The sequence below is a fragment of the Papaver somniferum genome, chromosome 8 (assembly GCF_003573695.1).
Source record: "Papaver somniferum cultivar HN1 chromosome 8, ASM357369v1, whole genome shotgun sequence".
NCBI classification, from domain to species: domain Eukaryota; kingdom Viridiplantae; phylum Streptophyta; class Magnoliopsida; order Ranunculales; family Papaveraceae; genus Papaver; species Papaver somniferum.
This window is the reverse complement of record NC_039365.1, coordinates 10,362,609-10,368,499: the sequence shown is the minus strand read 5'-3', so window position 1 is coordinate 10,368,499 and position 5,891 is coordinate 10,362,609. Positions and strand designations below refer to the sequence as shown.

The 5,891-nt window shown below is 34.6% G+C and overlaps 1 long non-coding RNA gene across 1 annotated transcript; it reads left to right on the top strand.

Moving 5' to 3' along the window:
* On the top strand, nt 1–665 carry LOC113302115. Its single transcript, XR_003336655.1, has 2 exons — nt 1–91; nt 265–665. It is a non-coding gene; the product is annotated as an uncharacterized LOC113302115 (long non-coding RNA).
* Nucleotides 666–5,891: the final 5,226 nt, after the last annotated feature.

Below are 5,891 nucleotides of genomic sequence, written 5' to 3'. Positions count from 1 at the left end.
CTGTCTACATAATCTTTTGACCATCTTCATATATTTCTCTATTCAAAAGTTCTTGTCTTTCTCTGATCCTACTTCTTACAAGCTTCCATCGGTAGTGTCCCAACTTCCAATCTCTCCCTCATTTTATTTTTTTTATTTTATGTTTTTCTTTTCAGATTTCATTATTTTATTTTTATTTGATTCATAAAATAAATCACAATTTCTGATCCTAATCACTACTTACTCTTATCGATTGAGATTGGATCGATTTTGTTTAATTTGCAGCAACATGAAATCGGGCATCATGAGGGTGAGTTAAGGTAATCGATTTCAACAGATGGTAGGGTATCGATTTCATCCACAATTATTTGGGGATCTTGTGTTCTAGACCGTGAAGGAGATTCTACGATTCCCTGTCTGAATTAACTGAAATTGATTGTATAATTGTGCGTAAATGGTTGTTTGAAGTTGATTATTGTCGGGGTTGAGATTACATCTGCAATTACTTGTTCTTGCAACCACATGAGCAGTTGAAGAACATAGATGAAGGTGGTGATTAATTAGTAGTATCTTAAAGATGGATTTCGTTAGTGTTATTGATTTGGGATTGGGAGTTTCATCATCTTCTTTCTTGATACTCCTTTGATCTTTATTTTAATCATTATCATCTCCTGATTTACCCACAACCAATTTCAGAGTGTTTTATGTCAATAACATTGATTACTGAAATGGAAAGATAACTCTTAACACGGAAATGGAAAGTGACCATTCCGGACCACTGGATTCTCTGCTCTCACCCGTCAGATACAATTCAAAAGGATTTTTGTGGATGACGGCAACTGAATGGTGTTAAGTATATATAAATTAATTTAAAATAAAAAATGATTTCCTAACTGTCAAGACGGTCAACGATAGTCCCGTGACACAAACTCTAATTAAAATTTTGTGGTGACCCAAAAACAACTCTGTTCACTTTGTTGTGACTCAAAGTCAAAATATCCCTATTTTTTTAATAGAATATGATCAACAACTTTCGATAATAGAATAAAACTGGAGATGCTTATTTTACATTAAATTAAATATCTGTTTTTTTCTTGCAAAACTATTACCACTACTTTTTATTTAAGCCTGGTTTAAATAAAAAAGTGATAGAACATTTTTGCAAAAAATAAAGATAGTAATAAGTAATTATATTAAATATGTGAAGAATTAATTAGGAAAATTCTTATTCAATTTTTTTTCTAAGGTTTTCGCTTTTTCGTCCCTCCGACGGATAATGAATATGGTACCGTTGGGATTCCAACAATCATCAGCTATTATCCTATGACTTTACCACTATACTGCATTGACATCTACTACTATTATGCTGCGTTGACATTTGCTTTCAATCCACATGGATATCCGTTCCAAATGAACGATTGTTTTCAATCCACTATTTCTGCACACTCGTTCAAGGAATTAAGGGAAGTTGACAACCATGCATGTGTCGTTTTCCTTGCTAAAACTAAAACAAAAGATATCGATCATCTTCATTTTTGGATCGTTAGGTGAAGATTTTATAAACTCAAAGTTGATGCAAGTTGGAAGTTAAACCAAGATATGGTGATTTGGTTAATGGATCACAAGTATTTGTAAAGATCCTCAAGCTCGTCAACGCTATTAGACTAGTCAAGAGACGTATTATCCAGTAATATCTCGATTTTTAAAATGAACGTTAATTAATTGGAATTAATCTAACAACGATATAGATACAGAACTAGTATCGTTAGATAGATCTCGAAAAGTTATACGAGATGGGCTACTCGAACGTGTCAATTGGATATCAGACAAAGAAGAAAACATCAAGACAATATGAAGAGTAAAATTGTCATTTTCGGAAAAATGCTTTTGATGCCGCACAAACACGTCGTGGTTGCCCTTATCAAATTATGGGTACCTTAATAAGTTTTAGTCAGCCTTATCTCTATGAACCGAGAAGATAAATGCGTATTTTCTTCATTCTATTCTTCTTATCTTCTTTCTTTCTTCTTCTTCTTTTCTCTTTCCTCTTCTTCTCTTGTTTTTCATTTTCCAGCGAATTCGAGAGATCAGGTGAGATTTTTCTTATCCGTAGAAGGTGGAACCGTGCTTGGGGTAGCTGTTGGTGATAGTGATGGTGTCTGTTGTTGATTCAAATTCGAATCTGAGAGGAACTGAATTCAGGGTTTCTCTGTAAATCGATGAGGATGAATATGATAATAAGATTAAGCTTGGGAGATGAATAATAGTACTTCCAGGAGATGAAGAAACGAGGGTTGAGGTTTAATTTAGTTTTTGAAGTTGTTATGGAGAAGAATAAAAGAACTAGGGTTTGGAAGAAGACTGTGTAAGCTCGATTAGAAGACGAATTTGATGTTTTAGAAAGGGGATTTGAGATGGGTATTGATCGATTGAATGAATTAGGGTTGGAGATGAAAAGTAATTCGAGTTTGATGAAGTCTGGGTTTTGAAGATGTTTTTGAAGAGTTTGATTCTGTGATAAGAAAATGATGGAGTTATCTCTGGTGATGAACTGGTGGATATTTGAGTAAACATGATTTGGAGGTAATTGTTCTCTTTATATAATCTTATAAAGTTATCCACTTTCTTTACTGATTTTATGAGTTTTATATTTGGACTAAGATTGAGATAATTATAGAATGGAACTGTGACTGTGGATGAGAAGATGTTGATACTTGAATCAAGGACTGAGATGAGTATAGAATTTCTCTGTTTAAAGTTGTGGTTTAAGGCTATGTTGATTCGTAGAGGTTGGTGGTGATATTGAATTGAGGTGCAGCTGATGTTGCAAGTAAAATGGTTGTCAGGGATGAAATGGTGGTGTTGCTAAGATTCTTGTGATGATGGTGATGGAACTGAGATATAGTCGAGATATGGGAGTCTGTAATTGAATTGTTGGTAAGTTGTGATAGTGTAGATAGGTTTGTAGTGGTGCGTATGAAGTGCAGTAGTTTTTCCAGAGAAGGCTTGTTAGTATCTGAAGGAATGAGATTGTAGTGGTGGACAAAATAACATGAACTTGTGTTGTTGGTTACTGTTATTGTTGGTTGCTTTTGAGTTTCTGTGTTGTTTGAGTTTCCGTTCAGCTGATAATGAAGAGAAGTTGAATTACTGTGAAATGTTATTGTTTTTGGGGCTAAAAGGAATTGGTAAAAGTTTGATTGAATGTGAAGAAGTTATGGCTTAGTACTGCTATTGCAGGTAAAGCTTAAATTTCATCTGTATATTGAATTGTTGAGTTCTGTTTAAATGAATAGACTGAAATTGAATTATTGATTAGATTTGCAGTTGTGTGAAGAACCTTTATCCTGTGCAATGTCTCAGGCTTGAACCTTAGCATGTCTAACTGAGCTTACTCAGTCTGGCACGGTTTATTCTTTGGTGATTGAGTTGAGCGAACTCAGTATTTGGTTTTGATTCCGTTTTGACTCAGTTAGATGACTGAGTTAACCAGTTGACCATTTTGACCTGGACTTTGACCTGACTTTGGACGTTGACTGTTAGTTACCCATTTGACCGTTAGATTGACCCAGTTGGGTCAGGCCTTGTGTAGTGGGCCGAACTAGTGGGACGTGCCGGTTCAGTCCCATGGGCTTGGGATTAGGGCCAACAATCTTGATTAGTGTTTGGACCACTTATGGTCTGAATTAGCCTTTGGTTTCTTCTGCAAAGTTGTAGATATTTATAAGACTTAACTATGGACTATAGAATCAATCTAATTGTATTAGTTAAACCTTTAGATATGCAAGAGATAGATAATGAAAATGTGTAGAACCTTAAATGGGCCTAGAATCAGAAAGACTTGTATGATTTCTTATGTGAGCCTTTGGGGTAAATTCTTAGACTTCTTGTGTGATTAACAGTTAGTCTATTTACAACGATCGATTCAAAGGATGAACCGGTGGATCGTAGATATCGAGCTAGCCGTGGCTTGTCATCAAAGGAGGTGGGAATACTTTTAACTCTTTTGAAACCATTGTTGTTTCTTTTACAAAGGTTTATGTTTTACAAATTCATGCATTGTCTGTTTGTGCATTTCATACATTGTTTAGTTTGTATTATGATTGTTGTGTTGATTCTTTGAATATTTCCATGAATTGGAAAGTACTTGTAATGTTTGTCACTATGAATTTTTATGGGAAATGAGAATTTCCACGTGTGGTATATAGGATACACTCCTTCATTTATATCTACATGAATTCAGCTTTTATGCTTATGAGGTGTGGAATTTGGCACTAATATAAACTAATAGGGTGTGTAAGGAATTGGTCGACACTCAATATAGTACATTGTTTGAAGAAGGAGTTTGTCCATATACATTGTTTGTGCATTTCCAGTGACTTAGTCACTTTGATGTTAGGGAAAACATGTATTGTTTTTCCGAATTTTGATCATGATTTCATTAAAGTTAAATGTTATTCCTACTGGGCACCCCTTTTAGGGATGATGTGCTCACCCATTCCCACTTTCAGTTTCAGAGACAGATCAGAGTTGCGCAACGAAAGTTTCGAGGAGTTGACTCCGTTAATTAGTTAACTTCTGCTATGTTTATTATGTGGTTTATTCTATTTGCAAACAAAATGACTATTGTATATGAATCATTTGAGACAAGTTCTTGTATATATATATATTTCTGAGCGGGGTTAGTTTTGGGTTAAGTTTTATAGCAGATTTCTTAATTGATTGTTTAAGTAAATGATTTAGATTCGTAGTGCTTCTCTATTTAGTTAATCTCTTGGACAGTCAGCTGCTAGCTTTGGGGGCGCTACAGTGTTGGTATCAGAGCTCACTATTAGATCTTATATGGGAATGATAGAGATATCCAGTTCCAGTTAGTGAACCATATTAGTTTAGAACTGGGTTGGGTTGTGAGATAAATCTTAATCACTAAAAGCTGTCAATAATTAAAATAAATAATTGATTTGTTTGTTTGGGCGGTTGTTATATACATGTTTTGAATTAAAAATGATAGGTTACACCAGTTATGGTAAAAGTTTAGAGATTAGTTAGTCGTGATAAGTTAACGTTTTGTTAGTCCAGCACTGGAGAATAGTAAAGGTTGTGTTTTCTCTGTTCGTAGGAAGGCATTGTTGGTCTTGGCCAACCTTGACAGCGCAACTGCATTCAGAGATGACCGATCATAGAAGATTAATATAATTCTTTAGGAAATCGATAATTATAAACTCACTTAGAAATATTCCTAGGAATCTCCCTTGTAATTAGAGACAGATATTGTATACAATAGAAATTAGTTAAGAAGCTTAGACTTCTGTATTTGATAGAACTAAAAATCAGCATAGTTCAACCTAGAGCTACAAATTTTAGTTGTAAAAGCCATATAGGTTTGTGCTTTATTTCTTTTTGTTTGCGCTTAGATAAGAGATATGATAATTCTTTAAGGTGGGGAGTTTTGAAGACTAGAAGGGTGGTTCGATTTTCGAGGACGGGAATGAATAAGGTGGGGAGAATGTAAAGACCCTCAAGCTCGTCAACGCTATTAGACTAGTCAAGAGACGTATTAGCCAGTAATATCTCGATTTTGTTTAAAACGAACATTAATTAATTGGAATTAATCTAACAACGATATAGATGTAGAACTAGTATCGTTAGATAGATCTCGAAAAGTTACGTGAGATGGGCTACTCGAACTTGTCAATTGGATATCATACGAAGAAGAAAACATCAAGACAATATGAAGAGTAAAATTGTCATTTTCGGAAAAACGCTTTTGATGCCGCACAGACACGTCGTGGCTTCCCTTATCAAATTCTGGGCGCCTTAATAAGTTTTAGTCAGCCTTATCTCTACGAACCGAGAAGATAAATGCGTATTTTCTTCATTCTATTCTTCTTATCTTCTTTCTTTCTTCTTCT